The sequence below is a fragment of the Bubalus kerabau genome, chromosome 8 (genome assembly GCF_029407905.1).
Source record: "Bubalus kerabau isolate K-KA32 ecotype Philippines breed swamp buffalo chromosome 8, PCC_UOA_SB_1v2, whole genome shotgun sequence".
Taxonomy (NCBI): domain Eukaryota; kingdom Metazoa; phylum Chordata; class Mammalia; order Artiodactyla; family Bovidae; genus Bubalus; species Bubalus kerabau.
The window spans coordinates 11,670,888-11,693,054 of record NC_073631.1 but is presented as its reverse complement, the minus strand read 5'-3'; the positions used below and the strand labels follow the sequence as shown (position 1 = coordinate 11,693,054).

General features: G+C 43.2%; 2 long non-coding RNA genes across 3 annotated transcripts in view; one reads left to right on the top strand and one right to left on the bottom strand.

Annotated features, from left to right (window-relative positions):
* LOC129658857 (uncharacterized) overlaps window positions 1-22,167 on the top strand; it is a 442,729-nt gene that overhangs the window by 336,418 nt on the left and 84,144 nt on the right. The window lies entirely within an intron of this gene.
* Window positions 18,255-20,681, bottom strand: LOC129658856 (uncharacterized). 2 transcript variants are annotated; one of them, XR_008717537.1, is made up of 4 exons: window positions 20,548-20,681; window positions 19,556-19,636; window positions 19,212-19,352; window positions 18,255-18,800 (listed from the first exon to the last, which is right to left on the bottom strand). It is a non-coding gene; the product is annotated as an uncharacterized LOC129658856 (long non-coding RNA). The 2 variants fall into 2 exon arrangements; XR_008717536.1 differs by lacking the exon at window positions 18,255-18,800 and having other exon boundaries at window positions 19,072-19,352.

The following is a 22,167-nucleotide window of genomic DNA, read 5'->3' as shown; positions in this document are numbered from 1 at the left end:
CCTGGGATTCTCCAGGCAAGAACACTGGAGTGGGTTGCCATTTCCTTCTCCAATGCATGAAAGTGAAAAGTTAAAGAGAAGTCGCTCAGTCGTGTCTGACTCTTAGTGACCCCATAGACTGCAACCCACCAGGCTCCTCCATCCATGGGATTTTCCAGGCAAGAGTACTGGAGTGGGTTGCCATTGCCTTCTCCGGTTTAGGCAAAATAGCTCCTTCTTAAAGAATCCCAGGGACGGGGGAGCCTGGTGGGCTGCTGTCTATGGGGTCGCACAGAGTCAGACACAACTGAAATGACTTAGCAGCAGCAGTATAATTTACCACTGATTATTTTTTCAAGAATATTCTCCTTCACATTCCTCCACTACCTCTTCTTCTTCTCTATCTTTTAATTCTTAGATCAGCCATTCCTCCTTTAAAAACTTCCCCGATCTTCTCCTCCTCCAAAATAGTCTTACCTAGCTTTTATCATTGCAGTTTCCACATTATTTCAGTAATTGCAAATTTAAGGTCAGGCTGGCATCCCATAATTTTTTTTAGGTGATAATTTGTGGTCACTCAGTTCTAAATATTTCATAAGTTCCATTACTATTTCTTCTCTGATTCATGAATATTTATAAGATTATTTTCATTTCCAAGTATATTGATTTTTTGGCTCTTTTTTGTTGTTGATGTCCGATATAATTGCATTATAGAAAGAAAATGTGGTCAGTGTTATCAATTCTTTGGTATTTCTTAGGACTTCTTTTGTAAGTCGGTGTTTTCAATGTGTACTTGATAAGAATGTGAATTCTCTGTGTGAGGAATACAGGCTTCTTCTATACAGGCCTCCTTTACGGCTGTCCTGTTACTTATACTGCTCAAAAGTGTCTATATCTTTACCAACTTTTACTGCTTGATCAGTTTATGAAATAGGCCTACAAAAATATTTCCCATTAAGAGAAATTTGGCAAATTTATTTTGTAAGCTAGGAGCCTGTTTAGTTCGTAAAATACAGATTCAGCATTACTTTTACTTTCCTAGAATAATACTTGTGCAATCCTTAAATCGTGACTTTATTCCAGATGACACTTTTTTGCCTTAACATTGCTTTTCCAGCAGTATTATTCTTTACTTGTTTTATCTTTCCCTATTGTTTTCAATCTTTTAGCACCATCATGTTTTAGGTACAACTCTTGTAAACAACGCATAATGGATTGTTTCTTAAAAATGAACTGATCTCTGCCTTGGAACAAATCAGTTTAATCTATCTATGTTTGCTGAGATTACCAATATATCTAGACTTTTTCTGCTATATTTTGTTTTTTCTTAGCTTTTACACATATTTTTCCTCTGTTTCTTATTAGATCATTCTAGAATTCTTTAATTCTTTCTTTTGCATGTACTTGTTTTTAAAATTACACATTTTTCCCTATTACTTAGGCATTACTTCTAACTTTTAAAAGGCATACTTGCTTAAAGTGTAGGTTAAGCCTATCTCCGTCTTCCTCCATACAGAACTTGGAATTTATCCTTTCAGCCTCTCCCAACCCCTTTTGTCCATATTATTGTCATCTAGCATTTCAGTTTCTTGTTGTTTGTACAACTTCCTAATTGATTTTTTTGAAACCGTGCTTCTTTAGATTTACAACCATTTACAACTTTTTCTGTGCATCATTCCCTCTTGCATTTTTACTTTAGGTTTAAAAATCCCTGTTTCTTGAATAATATCTATGAATGGTTACTTTGACAAAGGTCTAGAGTTGGTAAACTCTCAATCTTTGTTTCTCTGAAAATGCTTGAATAATAATCAAGCTTGAATAATAATCAAGCTTAGTGTATTATTCTGAGTTAATTTCTGTTTTTCCTCAGCATTTTAAAGATACTATTCTATTATGTAGCATCTATTATTGCTAATGGGGAGTCTGTTGTCAACTTAATTTGCAGTTTTTATAGAAATAACTGCATTATTTTATATGGAGTTCATATTCCTTTACTTGACACATCCCTGAAATAGTGTTTCTTAACTTTAGATTTGAAGAGGGGGCTGGTTTTACAGAAGTCATCCCCACATTCCCCTCCATACATGATCAATAGGTTCAGGGACAACTTGAAGTCCATCTTTGAATACTGTTGTGAATCTCTGTGTAGAATCATACTGAAACAAAAGAGTATTCAATAACAAACTATTTGTTAAAAGAATTAATTAACGGGTGCAAGTCTGATAGAGCGCTGGATGACTGAGCCCAGTGAATTCCAGGTAATCCTGGGTAAATGCCACTATTTCAGACATTTGTATCTGTTATTCTTTTTAATATTACTGAGGATTGTGTCTTAGTCTGTTAATGCAAATGTTATAATTTGAATAGAAAAATGGAGTTTAATGCCAATTCTTGGAGATACAGTCCTATTCAACATGACAATTTGATTGTTAATATCAGCTTAAGAAATAGCCAGTGTTTGCTTGTTAGAGTTTCCAAAACATTCCTGTATATATTCTTTTAACTCATTTGAGAATCAAATAAACCCAGTGAATTAAGAATGGTTGCCTTCAATTTTTTGTAGCTAAAGAAACCAAAGCCATGAGAAGATTTAAGTGATTTGCTTAAAGTTGCAAAACCAGATAACTGGACCCCACTCAGATTTTCTTTCTGTTCTCTCTGATTTCTCATTGCCTGCTATTCATTTCTCATCCTTCATGCCCCTAGCCTCAGAGGGGCCCGACATCTGTGTACAGTATATATATACCATAGCAAGGGCAGCCATATTAGAGGAAGGGTACCCCCAAGTCTCCAGAGTGGACTTCATACCCTTGAGCCCAAGCCACGCGGACTAAAGAGAAAAAGAAGAGAGGGGTGATTTTCTAGGACCATGTCACATGCTACAGAAAAAGGCAGAGTGGGTGATAAAGATCCATAGTCTTCTCCTACCTCCCAAATGACCTTAAACATGACTGCTTCCTTCACCAGGCTTCTTTCTTCAATCCTATCCTTCCCTTGCAAGGTCGTGAGGAACACTTTCCATTAGATCTGCTGTTCACACTTCTTCCTCACTCTGTGCCATCCCATAAAATCTAGCAAGCATTGGTTAGAATTCTTCACATCATTCACCCCAGCTTCTTCTAGTGCTGGTAGGAGTGCAGAGAGGCACAACTGTTTTGGGGAAACTGGCAGCGTCTACTAAAGCAGAAGATGCACACACCAGACAGCCCAGCAATTCTGCTCCCACGTGTAGACCCAAGGGCATGGATATGTTTACCAAGCCATATGTTCAACACTTAGAGCAGTTTATTCATAATATCCCCAAACCTGTTAACAGTAGAGTGATAAACTATAGTAGTCACACAATGGGATAGTACATGGCAATAAGAATTGCAACAAATTGCAACAACATAGATAAATTCTGCTGCTGCTAAGTCACTTCAGTCCTGTCTGACTCTGTGTGACCCCATAGACAGCCCACCAGGCTCCCCCATCCCTGGGGTTCTACAGGCAAGAACACTGGACTGGGTTGCCATTTCCTTCTCCAATGCATGAAAGTGAAAAGTGAAAGGGAAGTCGCTCAGTCGTGTCTAACTCTTTGCAACCCAATGGACTGCAGCCCACCAGGCTCCTTGTCCATGGGATTTTCCAGGCAGGAGTACTGGAGTGGGGTGCCATCGCCTTCTCCGAGATAAATTCTACAGACATGGTAAAAGCAGCTAGGCACAAAGGGCATAAGTTGTAAGGTTTCATTTAAATTTGTGCAAAACATGTACAATTAATCTCTGTTGATAGAACTGAGGTTAGTGGCTACCCTTGGAAGGAGTAGAGATTGGGAGGAGGGCAACAGAGGTGTCTGGGGTCCTGGTGATACTCTGGGGGTTGGTTATATGAGAGTGCTCATTTGTAAACTGGGCAATTACGATATGTATGCTTTTCTATATGTACATTTTATACCCAGTAAGTTAGAATATTTATATTTATCCACACTGGACATTTAAATACACATGTCCAAGACTTAGATAGACCACATAAATGTGCATACTAGTTATGTGCTTGACCATTATGGATGGATTTGAGGCCCTAATCCATTCCTTTAAAAAAAAAAATCAAAAAGAGTCACTAACTGGACCAGAGCTTGGAATTTTAACTTGCTCATTTCATGAGATATTATGTTAGTGGCCTCCCACCAAACCACACTGAGATCAGTAAAGGAATCGTGTATATACAATAGCTAGCCCTGATGAGACAGTAATTATATATCTTAGCAGCTGTGTGCTTCTGTTCACGTTAGATAATTAGCCAGAAAATTGTTTGCGTAATTATTTTATGGAGCATTTGGTGATTTAACCATTTAACTCCAAAGGCTTATCCAAAAGTCATTAAACCGTTTAAAGAGGTAGAGATCACAGTTGGTGCTGTTTCAGCAAACATAACAAAACCCAAATGGCTTCAGAATTCCATGGATCTCTTCTGTGTAACCCGTCATTGCAGCTGGCAGGTCTGAGCTGGCTTTTGCTTTTTAAATTTTATTATTTTCTCTCTACTCTAAAGGACATGTGTGTCAACTCTTTTAAAATGATATACAACTAAATGAGTTCTTGGACCTTCCACTGTTCTTTCTGATTAAATGAAAGTCTACATGAATCACTGCCCCAGTTATTAAATCCATGTGGCTCATTCCTTGTTTGTGGATAGGAAACATGGAGAAAGAGAAATCAAGAGAAGCTGCAAACCGAGGCAAAAACAGGAAGGAAAAACTGACCTTGGAAATCGGTTTGAAAAATGCTTCTGGCCCACCGAAAGTAGGGCCAATCTTATAACATCACAATAACGACATTGTGGCTCAAAAACAAGCTTCAACCAGGAATGTTTTCTATTTCTTTTTGTTTGTTTGTTTGGCTTAGCTGAAGGACTTGATTCTGTGTACCTGGCAAGATGCTGAACTAACTCATTGGTTAGTTGGCATGATGGCGGAGGCATGTTGCCTCATTATAGCATTAAGCTTGGGGTCCAAATACATGTATTCAGGTCCCAACTAGTTCTTCTCATAATGTATAACTTCTCAAAGCCTCAGTCCTTGCTTCCCAAATGGGAACACTAAAGGCAATTAGACTGGTTTGTAGAGTTCAGATTGGAATCACACTGCACATGCTCACATCTCAACTCTGCCCTTACCAGCTCTACCATCCTGGGCTTGTCATCATTTAACCTCTCTGCATTTCTGGCTAATTTTACCAGAGCCCTGTCTCATCTGGTGCTTGAGGATTAGATGAGTTAATGCATGTATGGGAAGCACTTAGAGTTGCCAAGCATAGAATAAGCACTTATTAAGTGAAGTCTATTGTTATTTTTACTTGTGACTATTGTTTGGGAGGGAAGAAGTAACACTGTGTATTATGAAAGTTCTACTCAAACTGTAAATACTAGAAAAGATGATTCCTTTAATCCTGTCATCTCCTAAGGATAATCCATTCATGATTCTCCAGAGAACAAGTCAGAAGGAGTTCTAAATTGGAAAGCCAAGTTCAGGTTCGTGCATTGTGGCTCAAAATGGGCCACGACTGGGGAAGGAAACCCAATTGCATAGCTGCCTTCAGTTAAGCCTTCTCAGAGAACCCACTGGAGGCACAGCTCTTCTGAAAGACAGTGATTGCGCAGTTAAGCTCAGCTCAAGAAGCAGCGCCAATCACGTCTTAAACTGCCCCTTGGGAGTCACAGCTATTAGGTATTGAGTTTCTTTGTGTTTTCTACATTTGATTGTGGTGATGGTTGCCCAACTCTGTGAATATACTAATACTCTCAAATTGTACACTTTAAATGGGCAAACAGTATGGTATGTGAACTATGTCTTGATTTTAAAAACTACCTATTATACTTCAATTCATATCATGGATTTTTTATAAAAGTGAGGGGAAGGGGAGTGAGAAAGTGAGAGAGAAAGAGAAGAAGGAAGGAAGGAGGAAAGAAATAAAGGGGAAGAAAGAAGGAAAGAAAGAGAGGAGGAGTGAAGGCGGATGGAAGGAAGCAGGCACGTGGCTTTTTCCAAAGCGGGCTGTGGCCGTGGGCACCCAGGCTGGGCTCGGCAGCTCAGCATGTGCTGTCCAAGTGAGCTTGGCAGGTAGTGCGGACTGCAGCCACTTAAAATTTTCACGGGACCCTAGGGGAAGGACAGGATGAACATACAGGGGACCATGGCGGGAAGACTCCCAGATGGGCCCTGGCGACTCCTGCCATGCTTATGGTGCCACTGCTCGCAAGCTGTTTGCATTTGCACAGGGTCTTCGGAAGAGTAAACCCTGAGCTCTCAGGTGGTGGTGGGGGGCTTCTCCTTGCCCTTCTGATAGCCTCCCAACTGGTGATCACTCTAGTCTCCCAGTTCAGACATGGGGCTCGGAGCTTAGAGGCGAAAGCTAACCATTTCCAATGTAAACAATTAGAAGCCCTCGTAAGGAGACCCACAGATTCAAAAAGACAAAAGCTCTGCAAAAAGCCTCCCAAACAAGCCACAGACTGCAGTCTCAGGGACGGGAGTAGACAGGCATGAGAGACTCTCTGGAGGCTGGCAGGGGGCCACTTTGTCCCAACGCCAGCTTGGAGGACTGTTTGAAAGAGCTCTCTCCCAGGGGGAGCGGAAGGAATTGTTAAAAGACACAGGGCCTTAACACAAGCCTGATCTCTGGGCGTCTGGGCTCTGTCATGGGATGGCCTCGTGCACCTCGAAGCACATCCTTCTTCTCTATGCCTTTCTGGGGAGATGAACTTTCATTAATAGTACCACTTTGTTATTTTTAGCCAAAAAATTACAAAAGGGGAAAGTTTGAGGAGAAAGACAATGTTTAAACAGTTTCCAAGTATTTCCCTACAAGGTTTTTATTAATTACAAAGAGAAGAACAACCTCACAGTTAGGATGGTGAAATAGGACAAATTGACATCAGGTGCTTCCTGGAATGATCCATTGAGAAACATCCCGTAGGATAGTCCTGCCAAATGTGCATAAGCTGAAAATAGTTACGAGGGAACATCAGACAAATCCAAATTGAGGGGCATTCCCCAAAATGAATGGCCTGTAGTCTCCAAAATTGTCAAGGTCCTAAAAGACAAAGACGGAAGAAGAATTCAAGATTAAAGGAGACTGAAGAGATGAAAGGCGATGTCTGATTCCAGACTGGAAGCTTTTGTCATAAGGTCTATCATTGTGACAAGAGTGAAATTTGAAAAAGAGCCAAGGATTAAGTAACACTGCCAATTTCTTGGCGATGATAATTGTACTGTGTTTATGTAGGAACGTGCCCTTATTTTTAGGAAATACACTGATTATTTAGGGGTAAAGAGGCTTCATATCTGTAAATGGTTCTCAAATGATTTTAGAAAATAAGTGATAATAATTATATATAATTAGATTATAATTAAAACAACTGTGCTAAATGTTAGCGTTTGAGGAATTTGTGTGAAGGGCATATGAGATCCTTTGGATTCTTACTGCAAGTCCTTGGGAAGTTTGAAATATTTCAAATAAATAGTTCTCATACATCATATTTCCCAGGAGAAAAAAAGAAAGAAAGAAAGAAAGAAATCCTACATGGCCCACTGAACTGAGTTTTGTCTGTAAACCCTAAAAGGAGGATGCAGGTTTGGATAAAATGCTTCTTATGGAGTAGGCTCCATGTACCGTGCTGTGCTATGTTGCTGCTGGAGTTTTGGAATCCCGGAGAAGTCTCTTCCAGGAGGCTGCTCTGGGGTTGCTAAACTCGTCCCATCCCAAAGGAAAGCCAAACTATTTAATGGTTAGGAGAATGTGAAACACTCCCGTGACACTCAGCATTTGGAAATACTATCTAAAGTGATAGAGGCTGGGGACCCTGTCCAAGGGAGTCACTTCGCATCCTCCTGTGTGAGCCAGCAAAGGGCTGTTGTTTTGGATTATTAAGATAATGAGATGCAGATGAGGACTTACATTAGAATGCTATAGAATCCTGACATGTTTTCTTACTGTATCTCAGGCTACCTCCTCCTCCTCCTTGTCCAATTTCCTTTTTATCTGTTTTATGTTTATGAGTTCATTAGCTGCCATCCCCAAGACATTGTAGGAAGAACCTTAGGACTTTGTAATTCATCATTTGCCAAACACTTTTAGGAGCTTTAATCTAACAGTCCCCTGCCCCACCCCCACTCCCAGCTGCCCTCACCTGCTGAAAGTTGTATTTTTAACTGGTGAAAAGAATAAAGGGGAAAAGGAGGGAAGAGACCTAACAAGCGAGTTACACCAATATCTCATTAAAGTTTCACACAGTCTTGGAAGGTAGGTAGAAACACCACTGGCAGATGGAGACCACTGCTCAGAGAGGTGAAAAAAGAGGCTAAAGCCACACAAATTACAAAAGCAGGACAGGGATTCAGTAGCCAGGTTCGCTGAACTCTGAGGCCTCTGCTGTCTCCACCTCACCATGCAATACTAATGAAATCTGATGTGTTTGTTTCTCTATAAAAATAGCAGTTTTTCTAACTGTGGGAGTGATTATATATATATATATATATATATATATATATACACACACACACACACACACATCAGTTCAGTTCAGTTGAGTCACTCAGTTGTGTTCGACTCTTTGCGACCCCATGAATCGCAGCACACCAGGCCTCCCTGTCCATCACCAACTCCCAGAGTTCACTCAGACTCACGTCCATCGAGTCAGTGATGCCATCCAGCCATCTCATCCTCTGTCGTCCCCTTCTCCTCCTGCCCCCAATCCCTCCCAGCATCAGAGTCTTTTCCAATGAGTCAACTCTTTGCATGAGGTGGCCAAAGTACTGGACTTTCAGCTTTAGCATCATTCCTTCCAAAGAAATCCCAGGGCTGATCTCCTTCAGAATGGACTGGTTGGATCTCCTTGTAGTCCAAGGGACTCTCCAGAGTCTTCTCCAACACCACAGTTCAAAAGCATCAATTTTTCGGCGCTCAGCTTTCTTCACAGTCCAACTCTCACATCCATACATGACCACTGGAAAAACCATAGCCTTGACTAGACGGACCTTTGCTGGCAAAGTAATGTCTCTGCTTTTTAATATGCTATCTAGGTTGGTCATAACTTTCCTTCCAAGGAGTAAGCATCTTTTAATTTCATGGCTGCAGTCACCATCTGCAGTGATTTTGGAGCCCAGAAAAATAAAGTCTGACACTGTTTCCACTGTTTCCCCATCTATTTCCCATGAAGTGATGGGACCAGATGCCATGATCTTAGTTTTCTGAATGTTGAGTTTTAAGCCAACTTTTTCACTCTCCTCTTTCACCTTCATCAAGAGGCTTTATAGTTCCTCTTCACTTTCTGCCACAGACAAGCACAGTATGAAATCCCTTATTCCTAGACCCACAGTTAACCTGCACAGTTTGGAAGTCAAGGCTAATTAAACATAGCACCACATTGATCAGTATTAACAAACCCAATCTGATATTCAGTATCTTGGCTCTTTTAAGTAAATCAAATTTCAGAACAAAATACATTTTAGATAATCCAGGATGGAACTCTCCTTTTTAGGTATGAGTTCTCCTCCATCTGGCAGGCAGGGCTATGAAAACATCAACTTTCTGAACTAAAAAACAAGTTGGACTACATGATCTGAAAGGTTCCCCTTAAATCAAAGGTTTAATGATTCCAGGACCTGTGTTTCTGTATATTTGTTTCTCCTGTGCTGCTAACCACTAACATGCATTTCTAAACTGAACATTTAGTTCCTCTGTATCCAAGAAGGCAGTGATAGAAACTTATATGCAGTGATGAAAGGAAATTTTAAATATGACACTGATCCATTACTGGGGTCCAGCCCCAGCAGGAGTCCAGGGATACCCTCAGGATGAACGGCAGAGAGAGATGACATGGGGAGACCAAGCTTAGGTGAAGCAGGTCTGCAGCTTTATTTTCAAAAGGAGCTTTTATACCCTGAGTTACACATTTCCAGAAGTGAAAAATGCAGAGTCATGCAGAAAGTACTAAATAAAGTTACATTCTTATGGAGCAAAAGTGTAGTGGGTTACAACAAAGAAAGAACTTATTAACTTAAAGGTCTAATGTTGTTAATGCCAAGGCTATTACTTGTTTTTTCTACATTCCAACTATATCAACTAATGCACTCCCAGGCACACAATAGGTAAGCAAGCATTGGCTCAACAATGCAGTATTACTCTAATAAAACTTTTTCACCACTCGAAGGTCATGGTTGGGATGTTGTGAACAATCATGTGCGTTAGTTGCAAGAGTATGGATAAACCTGTCAAGCAAGCTAGAATGCCAACAGAGGGGTTTGAATTGAAATACTACTTTCATGCCCAGGAGACTTATTAACTAGAGCCCTAAGTTGATTTTCTTCAGAGAAAGGTGGTCGGGGGATAGCCCCCTGTTAATGTCAGAAGAGTTGGTGAAAGGCATAATACAGTAAACAGTAGACAGACAGACTTTGGTTTCAGGGCACATGCTCGAGCAGGTCCAGGGAGCCCCTCGAGTCCTGATCCGCCTTGCCTGTCAGGTCTCCTCCGTATGACCTTGTCATGGGTGGGATCTCCCATGCTGGCTCCCGGCAATCCATTACTTCTTTCCAGATCTCTTGTCTAAACAGCATACATGAGTGCTTAGTCCCTTCAGTCATGTCCGACTCTTTGAGACCCTATGGACTGTAGCCCTGCAGGCTTCTCTCTCCATGGGGATTACTGGAGGGGGATACTGGAGGGGATACTGGGGATACAAGAATACTGGAGGGGGTTGCCATGCCCTTCTCCAAAACAGAATACACAGTCCTTAAGAAAATGAGCTTCAGAGTCAGACACTCCTGGGATCCAGTTTGAGTTCTGCTACTTTCTAACTATGGCACATTATTTAAACTCCCTAAGCTTCCTTCCCTCTTCCATAAAATGGAAGCAATTATAAAGAATACTGAAGATAACTCAAGGAGACAATATATGTATAGGGCTTTGAATAGGTTCTGATGGGGCTTCCCAGGTGGCACTAGTGGTAAAGACCCCACCTGCCAATGCAGGAGACATAAGAGATGGGGTTCTATCACTGGGTCGGGAAGATCCCCTGGAGGAGGGCATGGCAACCCACTCCAGTGTTCTTTCCTGGAGAATCCCGTGGACAGAGGAGCCTGGTAGGCTACAGTCCATAGACTCACACAGAGTCAGACACAACTGAAGCGACTTAGCATACATAATTTCTGATATACAGGAAAATGCCTAATTTTCCTATTATCAATTAATGCTGGGATTAATTAGATAGCATCCCATAGTGAAGCAAGTGTGGGTTCTGGAATAAAAACAGAAACAGGTCACATCTTGGCATGATTTTTCTACGTACAAGCTATGTGATCTCAGTCAAGTAACAAAATTCTACATGCTTCAGTTTCCTAAATTTATAACATGAAAATAATGATTCTGATCCCACTCTGTTTGACTCACAAGCTTAGGCGCTCAACTACTATACTGCAGTGATAAGAAAAACACCTGCAGGGTTGATATTCATGCAGCACTGTAGCAAAAATGGCACCTAGATGAATTCAGTATCAACAAACACAGTGGTCATAGCAGAAGGACTGGTTTTTATTGCTTCAGCCATGTTCTGATTCACCATCATCACCATTCATTGATCCAGGATGGGACTGAAAGGTGGGACTAGGCCCGTGTGAGAAGGTGACTGAGATTGAACGATCTGGTAGAGGCATAGCAATAACACGGCCCTAGTAGCTTATGGCTGGCCGGGTCGCAACCACTTCTGCTCAAGTTCTCCACCTGTTCAATGGGGATGTGATGGGGAAGAGTTGTATCATGGCTTAGCTCCTGTGTCTTCTCCCCAGGAGGAGAAATGACTGTGAAAAATGTAAAGGTCTCTCGTAGCCTTCAAATTCTCAAGCTGAATAACTAGCGAAGTTATTAGGAAATTAGGTTCTGATTTTTTAAAAACTTTTGATTTTGTTTTGGAGTATAGCCAGTTAACAATGTTGTGATAGTTTCAGGTGACAGGAAAGGGATTCAGTCATACATATACATGGATCCATTCTCCCCAAAAGCCCCTCCCATCCAGGCTGACACATAACATTGAGCAGAGTTCCCTGTGCTCTACAATAGGTCCTTGTTCATTATCCATTTTAAATATAGCAGCGTGTACATGTCCATCTCAAACTCCCTAACTCTCCCTTCCCCTCTTCCTTCCCCCTTGGCAAGGAAACTAGGTTCTGATTTTAGGAGACCCTGATTCTGAGCCACTCAACCTCTCCTACTGTTTTTTGTCATCTGCCAAGTGGTGATAATACAGTCTACATCCTCAGCTCCTGGCAGGGGCCATGTACTCCCCTGTATCCTGAACACCTAGGACAGTGCCTGACCCTAGGATGAGGATGTAGGTCTGAGCCTGTTGAATCCTGAAGAAATGGGGAGGGAGAAGTACCTGCCAGGGCATTTATCCTCTTACTATTAACCAAAAACACTGAGAAGAGGCCACTCACCAGCTCTGTTCCTGCAGCTCGTCACAGAGGAAGGCTCTTTGAGAGTGGAGAATGCCAAAGTTGTCCCCAGGTGCTTAGATATAGAGGAAACCAGCCTGCAAAGTTTAAAAATGATGTAGAATCCCAGCTCCTCTCAACTGCCCATGAGAGAGCCAGTTTAGACTCCCTCCAGGGCTCGCCAGACTGGAATGTGATACCCAGGAGTGGGGTGAGGTGCAGCTTGACAAGGTCAGCAAAGCCCAGCCCCCTTAAGTGTTTCTCCATGCTGCCCACCAGCCACCCACTGGGGATATTTTTTAGCAGCAGTGAAACTGTAGCCTCTGTTTCGTGCTTCCATATCACATTCTCCCTTCCTCCCCAGTCCCAATCATCATCACCATCATTCATTGCCTTTATTAAGGGCCCACCAGTGGGCGTTGACTGTCTGTGTACAACAGTGGATCAGCTCCACTTCCGGTTTAACATGTAAGTGCTCTCCAAGCGTCCCCATCCCCAAATGTCTTCACCACTATCCCTATTTACATACACACACACACACACACACACACACACACAACTTACTATTTTCAGCCAAGAGGTAGAGAGCTAGTTAATAAGCAAATGTTCCTAGATATTTAGAGCACATTAAAGCCATTTTAGTCCAGATTCTCCTACCAGTTCTCTGGGACTGGGGATTCAGAAGCAGGCACCTGGAGGATGTTTATGCCTGGGCGTTGGTTTGGCAGGGAGAAGGCTGAGACAAAGATCTGGAACAAGGAGGGGGCATAGAATACACCACTGTGGAGGGGAGCATCTTCAAAGTCATGTTTCTTCCACCCAGACCCAGCCCAGAGCTGCCCTCCAGATATTTGCAACAGGATCATTAGGCTCAAATTGAAAAAACACTGAAAATACAGTCAATGTGAGCGATGGCATGTTCTCGAGGCAGTCTCCCACACCAGAAGGGAGGATGTGTGTCCTCGTTAGCTGACGCCCAACAGTCCTCAGCGCTGCGTGGAGGAGCATCCAGGCTTGGGTGCTGCTGAGGAAGGACAGTTCTCGAGGTCTGAGCCCACCAGTTAGTCCGCGATTCCCACCCAGTGCGTGGCCCGGAGACAGCCCAGAAGCAGGCACAGCCCGACAGAGCGCCCTCTGCTGGCTGGACCTCACACTCCCAATACCGTGCAGCAACGTCGGGGCTGCTTTGGTGGCTCAGCCTGTAAAGAATCCGCCTGCGAGGTGGGGGACCCGGGTTCAATCCTTGTGTCACGAAGATGCCCTGGAGAAGGGAATGGCTACCCACTTCAGCATTCTTGCCTGGACAAGAATTCCATGGACAGAGGAGCTTCGTGAGGCTCAGTCCATGGGGTCGCAAAGAGTCGGACACGACTGGCTGACCAAGCACACAGAAGGAGCAGAATCAGGACCGGAAGGGCAGGGAAAAGCAAAAGTGATGAGGAGAAAATAGCTTTCTCCCTGTAAGAAACAAAGACTTTCTGTGGAACTGCTCTCAGGCTATCCGCACTCTCGTTATCGATTTGCTCGTGGCAAATCCTTGGGCCATAATGCTTCCATTTCTAATGCAGCCTTCCAGTTCCCTCAGACCAACTTCACCTGGGTGGATGGCACCTTAACCCTGACTTCCCACTGGCGTCGTTCCTGTTCTTGCTCTTGTGTGAAACCACAGTCTTCTTTTGGGCTGGGTTTCAAAGGAGCCGGAAATGCTGCTGTCTGACTTCTTGAACTAACGAGTTCACTGTTGGGACAGCACAAATAAAGACGGGTGCTTGGGACATCTTGGCTCACTTTCGAAGGGCGGTGTTTATGAGAGTGCCTTAAACAGTGATCAGAGGAAGCGAGAAGAGTTATAAAAAGAACTCTGTGTAGTCATGGGGGTGGAGAGATGGGAAAAGCTTAACTGATCTGATGCAGCGGGTCCTTAAACAACATCACTAAGCTTCAGATACACAAAGACACTTAAATAAATTGATGTTTTAAAGTCAAAGGAAAACCAAACAGAAACTAATCCGGGAAAGTGTTTGAGTGAGGAGGTACCTGTACCTGACTGGCAGTAATGACTTTCAAAATCCCAAAGATGGGGAGAGTGGGAATTGCTCTTTTCAAGACTTTAAAAGTTTTTATCTTGCTGTTCTTGTAAAGGGAAAACAAGTCTGTCCTTGGGAGAAGTTGTAAGACAGGCTTCTCTTAAAAAATGCTCTGAAAACAGTTAAGTGCCACAAAACTTTGAAAGAACTAAGATCAACTTGGTGTTTGACAAAGCTAATATAAGAATGGTAATCAATCCCTTGGCAATGGAAATTTTAAATTTAAAATAAGCTTCAACAAAGCCTTTGAACCTTCAAACACTTTATCCTTAAGAAATTAATGGGTCCCTGAAGAAGTCACATTTCCTTTTCTGTTTCTGTAATATATACTTCAATTACATTAATCAACAATGCAGCAAAATAGCTGACATCCACCAACTTCCAAGTCACATTTCCAAATGCTCTTTCTCTCCAGCAGAGACTTAGCATTTGAAGATAGCTAATTGAGGTTTATATAAGCATGAATAAATACTTGGTGTAGCTGGATTTTCCCATCCAGCTGTCACCCTTTGCTCACCCCAGAATGGTTTCCCATCCTTTTTTTTTTTTTTTTCTTCTGTCATTTCTGTTGAGTATGATAAACTAGTTTGTTGAAGGAGATATTATGTTAAACCCTTCCTTCTGCGCTATGAAGATTCTGAAGCACCCCCTCAAAATACATCTCCTTCCAAAGCAAACTGGAATCTGTGAGTCACTTTGTTCTTCCCCAATGAAAAGTGAGCTGAGGTTTCTCCAGTTCTCTGCGTCCTCCTCTGCTCTGAATGAAAAACAACAGCAACAACAAAAACAAGTTTCGTGGCATTCATCTTTGTTAGATGTGATCTCCCTTGAAAACTGAGTTATGCTTTTATTGTATTTACCCTCAAATCTATCACTGGTACAGTTTTTGTCTCACTTAACTTGTCTCAGAGAAAGTGACTCCAAGGATCCTGTTTTTTCTATTTTTGCTCACTCACTCTCTTTCAGTCTCAGAAATGACAACCTTAACAATAAAAGGCTCCAAATACTAATTTTACTAGTGTAGTGTGTACATACATACAAAAGAACCTTCGTTTTCCATTTGAGTATTCACTTGCCTATTTGGAAGTGACCAATAACTCAATGGTAAAAAAAAACTAAGATCATGGCATCCGGTCCTATCTCTTCATGGCAAATAGAAGGCGAAAAAGTGGAAGCAGTGACAGATTTTATTATCTTGGGCTCCAAAATCACTGTGGATGGTGACTGAAGCCATGAAATTAAAAAAGTTTACTCCTTGGAAGAAAAGCTATGACAAATCTAGATAGCATATTAAAAAGCATAGACATCACTTTGCCAACAAAGGTTCATGTAGGTCAAAGCTATTGTTTTTCTGGTAGTCATATATGGACATGAGAGTTGGACAATAAAGAAGGTTGAGTGCTGAAGAACTGATGCTTTCAAAATGTGGTGTTGGAGAAGACTCTTGAGCGTCCGTTGGACTACAAGGAGATCAAACCGTCAATCCTAAAGGAAATCAAGCCTGAATATTCATTGGGAGGACTGATGCTGAAGCTCCAATACTTTGGACATCTGATGCGAAGAGCCGACTCATTGGAAAAGACCCTGACGCTGAGAAAGACTGAAGTCAAAAGGAGAAGGTGGCAGAGGATGAGATGATTAAATAGCATCACTGACTCAATGGACATGAGTCTGAGACAGCTCTGGGAGATAGTGAAGGACAGGGAAGCTGCAGTCCATGGGGTCACAAAGAGTCAGACACGACTTAGCGACTAAACAACAGCAGCAACAATAACTGTCCAGCGGGAGGGCATGTCTCCTTTTTGCTAATGGCCTTTAAGAGAACTGATCCTCACACTGCACGTTGCAAAGATGGTCAGTCTTGCTTTGGAGCTCTTTCAGCCCCTGTTGGACATTTCTGCGTTTATCCTCTCCTCTCTGCAAGGCATAGATAGTGTGTCTCTTTCACTCAGACTCTTGCCTTGACCATTATGTTAGATTTCTCCTCCCAAGGTGAACCAAGGACTTTGGATTTTAATGGGGGAACCTCCTGAGAAAAAAAACATATCTGTTTCTAAGGTGGAAATACCTACACGCAGCAGTGTAAGAGATTTTTTTAACAGGTCATGTAATAGGGTAGATCTTTGAGTCTTATCACAGCCACTTAAACCCATACATTCACAAGGCTCATCCTTTGTAAAAAATAATTATGGGTTATCAAGCACTGCAAAAGTCCTATTATCTAGAGTTCAGTATTCTGCAAGAAAATTTCATATAGTGAGAGATCTGATCCCATAGTTGGTCCTTCAAGTGGTTACTTTGTTTTCAAATCCTCTAGTCACTGAAGGGGAAATCAGGACATTTGGGACCACATAAAACAAATCATCTGTACACGTGGTTGGGTTTTTCACTTTCCATATGGATGTCTTAGTCCAACAGCTAGAGACAGGGAAATTCAGGACTTAGCTGTCAAGGCAGACCTCTCCACAGTCTTGTCTTGCTTCTTTCTGCTTTGCTGACATCAAAAGACTTGAATCTCTTCCCTCCAGTTCCCGGGGAGTGAAGAAGGGCTTTTCACGTGCTCTTTTCTTGATGCCTTGAATATCACTTTTGTGGTTGCATATGTGTGTGTGTTGGTTACTTTCTTCTGTTTAATAAGATTGGCAATATACTGTAAACAGATAAGGTGGATGAGGCCCTCCACCCACATACCATTACACACAGAGACTGACTCCAGGTCACCACTAGAAACTGGGATTCATTTATCCTAAACAACATCCTCTGGAGGGAGGTTCAGGCGATCCACAGCACTTGCCTATCAAGGGTGGAAACTCCACAAACCTGTCCTCAGCTACAAGCAAAGCTCAACATTGCCACTGTCTCTGGGAAAATGAGATGTTACATGTTCTTAGCAGGAGCTGACAATTAGGCCAAGTGAACAGTCCTGCGAGGTGGGGGAGTGAAGTTCACGCTGCTTTAGCCACAGGCCTCAGGTGCTGGGGCGAGTGTGAAGCCAGGGCCAAACCCTTTCAACCACCCAAGAAGCCGGGGACCCCCAAATCTGCAACCCTCTGGTTTGTTATTCTGTTTATTATCATGGAGACTGCACTCTTCCTTCCAACTATTTCCTCTGGCATGATAAGGATTTTGTGAGGTGTCAGGGGAGCCATAATTTATCAGAATCAAGTAAGGATTTGTAATATTTAAACTATTCCATTAAAACCAGGAAGCAGGTCAGAAACTAACCTTTAAATACAGCCAAGGGAGAAAGTCAGCCCAGCAGCTTAAAATATATATCTTTTGCAGGAAGCATGGAGTGTGTAATTAGCTGTAATTATTGCAACTATAGTCAGGAAGCTTTATTTTTTGGCTGATAGGCAGTGTTATCTTCTGATGGCCTGGGAAACCAGATTGTGGGGTTACAGTCTCGGCTCCCACATGGACCCTCGTGGGTGGCTTTTGGGGGGAAACTTGGCAAGGGAGCAGAGGAAAAGGATGGGCAGGGTGGTGTCAGGAACTGGAGAAGTTGCAGGGAAGGATCTGAGTGAGAGCTTCTTCAATTCTTCTGGAAGGAGACTCTGAATTTTGTGAATTATGTCGAAACATATCCTGATTTCCAGTGTGATCATTTCCCCAGGACACTATTAAGGCTTAATATACTGGGCCAAAGCTATCTGCCTTGGCTCCTGCTGGTAGTCATGGAGGAAGTTAAATGTGCTACTGTTAGAAGATCACTTTTATTTTTTACTGTTTCAACGAGCATGGATTTTTTTTTTTTTTCCAGTGGGCAAGTCTCAGTCTGGTAGAGGCATTAAAAATTAGTGAAGGTGGAAATGCTTTGAAACATTTGATCTCTTCTCTAGGAAGCTGAGCAGAGGGGGTGGGGAGTCCCCCCGGAAGGCTTGCTGGGTGGAAGAATACACACCAACAAGGAGATCTCTTCAGTACTTCCTATGGCCTTGACTTCTCCCTCTAGCCAAGCACCAGAGGAGAAAAATATCCAGCTCTCTTCTCTGACATTTGATCTAAATCTCCTGAAGTCTCGGGGGAGGCTGGGGAGGCTCAGATGAAGGGCAGTGCAGCCAAAACAGCAACATGCATGCGTGCATGCTCAGTCACTTTAGTCATGTCCGGCTCTGCGATCCCATGGACTGTAGCCTGTCAAACTCTTCTGTCCATGGAGTGGGTTGCCATGCCCTCCTCCAGGGGGATCTTCCGGACCCAGGGATCAAATCCGCATCTTTTGCGGCTCCTGCGTTGCAGGCAGATTCTTTATTTCGGAGCCACTGGGGAAGCCCAAATAGCAACAATAGAATATAAATCTGATTTTTGCCCATTCCAGCTAAGGCTGATTTGGTTTGCTGGAAAATGAGTGCTCTTTCTTTTGTTTTCTTGGAGATTGTCAAATCCTGCTTCACCTTGCCCTCTGAACCACACCAACCATCTGATCATCTAACCAACCACGGAGCTAACAGAAATCCATCCTGTTCTTAACAAGTGGTGGTAATTGGCATTAAGAAAAAATTCCCTCTCCCAGTTATTTATCAGGATCCCACAGTAGATTAAACCACTTTCCTAATTATTTATTTTTTTTAAAAAAATTCTACAGTCCATTTTGCAAAGAGAGAGGTGATTTTAAAGGATTTAATCTTTAAAAATCGTGTGTGCTTAGACTGGCACCAAAAAAGCCCAAATACCATTTCTCTCTTCTGCTTCCTAGGATGAGGTCCCTTTGATGGGGATCACGTTCAGATGTGTGTTCTACACAGATATTCCCCAGATAACACATCTTGAATTACAAACTCCGGCATCTTGCAGGTACCAAGGAGGAGGAAAGACTAAAGCAAGAAGGTGAACAAACACTCATTAGAAGAGAAATGGAGAAGCGGGGGTTGGAGGCATCTTCCCAGGGACCTCTGTCACCAGCATTCATCCCACAACAGCCACAGTACACAAATAATTGCCTCCAAGCCCCCACTTGGCCAGAGAAACCTGCTTTCCGCCTCGCGGAAACAGCCCGGGACCAGTCCTCAGAGCTCACCTCTCTTCCCCGGCAGGCAGCTGCCCTTCTGTAATGCAGCAGTTCCGCATGGCTCCCCAGAGCAGAGCACCATTGTCCCAGCTATGAATAAATCATTGATCCTATTTTATTAATAAGGCGAAGCTAACAATACTCCCCATCTCGCCCTGCTCTTCCTCTCCAGCAGTGCCTCAGAAACAAGAGCCAGCCCCTCTTCCTGGGAGGGGAAAGGCTGGAAGCCCCAAGGAGGCAGCCTGAGGATCTGGGGTGTGAAGTGCCAGCCAGCTGTGGGCAGATGAGCCCTGACTCTGCAGCCTTGGAGGTCTGCATATGATGAGAGAACCGGCTTTACCAGGAGGCGGTTACCTGGGGACGCCGGCTGCTTCCCTGAGCTGTGGGAGTGATGCAGTGTCAGGGGAGAGAGTCCAGGTGAGGAGGCAGAGCAGAGGAACAGTTTACCTTGGGCTCGTTGTTTTAAAAAGAATTAACTGAATTTTAAAAGAATTTTGCTTAAGAAATATTAATACTATTTTAATGTCATGCCTCTGTGTGTGTGTGTATGTTAGTCAGGTCAGTCGTGTCCAACCCTTTGTGACCCCATGGACTATAGCCCGCCAGGCTCCTCTGTTCATGGGATTCTCCAGGCAAGAATACTGGAGTGGGTAGCCATCCAGGGGATCTTCCCAATCCAGGGATCAAACCTGGTTCTCCCACATTGCAGGCAGATTCTTCACCATCTGAGCCAGAAGGGAAGTCCCTAACCCTTGTCTAAGCCACCAGCATCTCCTCTCATGGACCAGTGAGTAAGTCACAGGGGAATGACTTGTCTGCTTACCAATATTCTTCCTCCCCTAAAGTCCTTTTTTCATGCTTAGCTATAGTAATCATTTTCAAATGATCATAAGTGGTACTTAAAATCTCTATTTTCTCACTGTTCTGAAGGCTAGAATTCTGGATTCACAGTATTGACAAGGGTTGGTTCCTTCTAGAAGCTCTGAAAAATTTTTCCATACCTCTCTTCTAGCTTCTTGAGAATGCCAGCTATCGTTGGTGTTCCTTGGCTTGTAGCTGGATCACTTTAACATCTGCCTCCATGGACTTCTTCCTATGTGTTTCCTATGTCCATATCTCCCTCCTGTTATAAGGGTGCCAGTCATTGGATTGGATCCACCCTAAGCTGGCATGATCTCATCTTAACTTGATTATGTCTGCAATGACCCTATTTCCAAATAAAGTCACATTCACAAGTACCAGGGGTTAAGTCTTGACTGTATCTTCTGGGGAGACACATTTCAGCTAAATACAGTGAACCCTCTGATGTCTCTAAAACTCACATCTGTTCCTCCAAAATTCACCTCCTCTCAGATCCTTAAGAGTCTCAACCTATTCCAGCATCAATTCTAAGTCTAAAATCTCATCTAAATATAACTGACTCCCCAGATCCCAACTCTCGTCTCCTAGATCATCTTAAATCAGGTATGGGTAGGGTTTCCCTGATAGCTCAGTTGGTAAAGAGTCTGCCTGCAATGCAGGAGACCCGGATTCAATTCCTGGGTTGGGAAGATCCCCTGGAGAAGGGAAAGGCTACCCACTTCAGTATTCTGGCCTAGAGAATTCCATGGACTGTATAGTCCATAGGGTCACAAAGTTGGACACGACTGAGAGACTTTCACTTTCACACTTTCAGGTATGGGTGAGACTCTGGGCACAGTCCATCCTCGAGCAAACTTTCTTTCCATCTCCGGACCTGTGAAACCTAGAAAGCAAGTTATCTGCTCCCAAAATACAACAACGGGATGCACATATGACAAGCATTCCTGTGCCAAAAGGTAGAAACGGGGAGAGGAAAAATGGGTGACAGGTTGCAGACATGCCTGCAACTGAGCAAGGCCAATTCCATTAGGTTTGGGGGTCAAAATCCTCTGTGGCTGAATGTTCTGTCTGCTGGGCTGGCTGGCTTCAGGGACCCGAGCCTCCAGGGAGTTGTAGGAGGGCCTGGCGCCCTTGAAGATGCGGCTGAAGGGAGGGTGGCATGAACTGAAAGGAGAAAACAGAAAATACTGTGAAACAAACGACTTGTTTTACATGTTGCTGAGGATGAAACCTGAGGAGGGTCCCTGGGATGGGCTAACCACATCTGTAGCTGCAAACACTCTGGCAGCCCCAGAGCTTCCCTGAAAGCCAGGAGAAGGGAAGAGAGGAGGAAGTCCTGCAGCCAGTGAGTTGTTTATGCTTGAGAAGAAGAGAGAAGCAGGGCTGAGTTCGTGGGCATGCAATCTGTACAGCTGCACAGGGCCCCACACTTTGAAGGGCCCACAATTGATTTAATGGTCTTCTGTCAACATCTCCAAATTCTTAATATTTGAACCAGGAGACCTATATTTTAATCTTACACTGTGTGCATGCTAAGTCGCTTCAGGCGTGTCCAACTCTTTGCAACCCTATGGGCTATAGCCCGCCAGGCTCCTCTGTCCATGGAATTATCTATGCAAGAATATTGGAGTGGGTTGCTATGCCGTCCTTCAGGGGATCTTCCCAGCCCAGGGATCGAACCCGTGTCTCTTATGTCTCCATTGGTGGGTGGGTTCTTTATCACTAACACCATCTGGGAAGCCAAATTTTACACTGGGCCC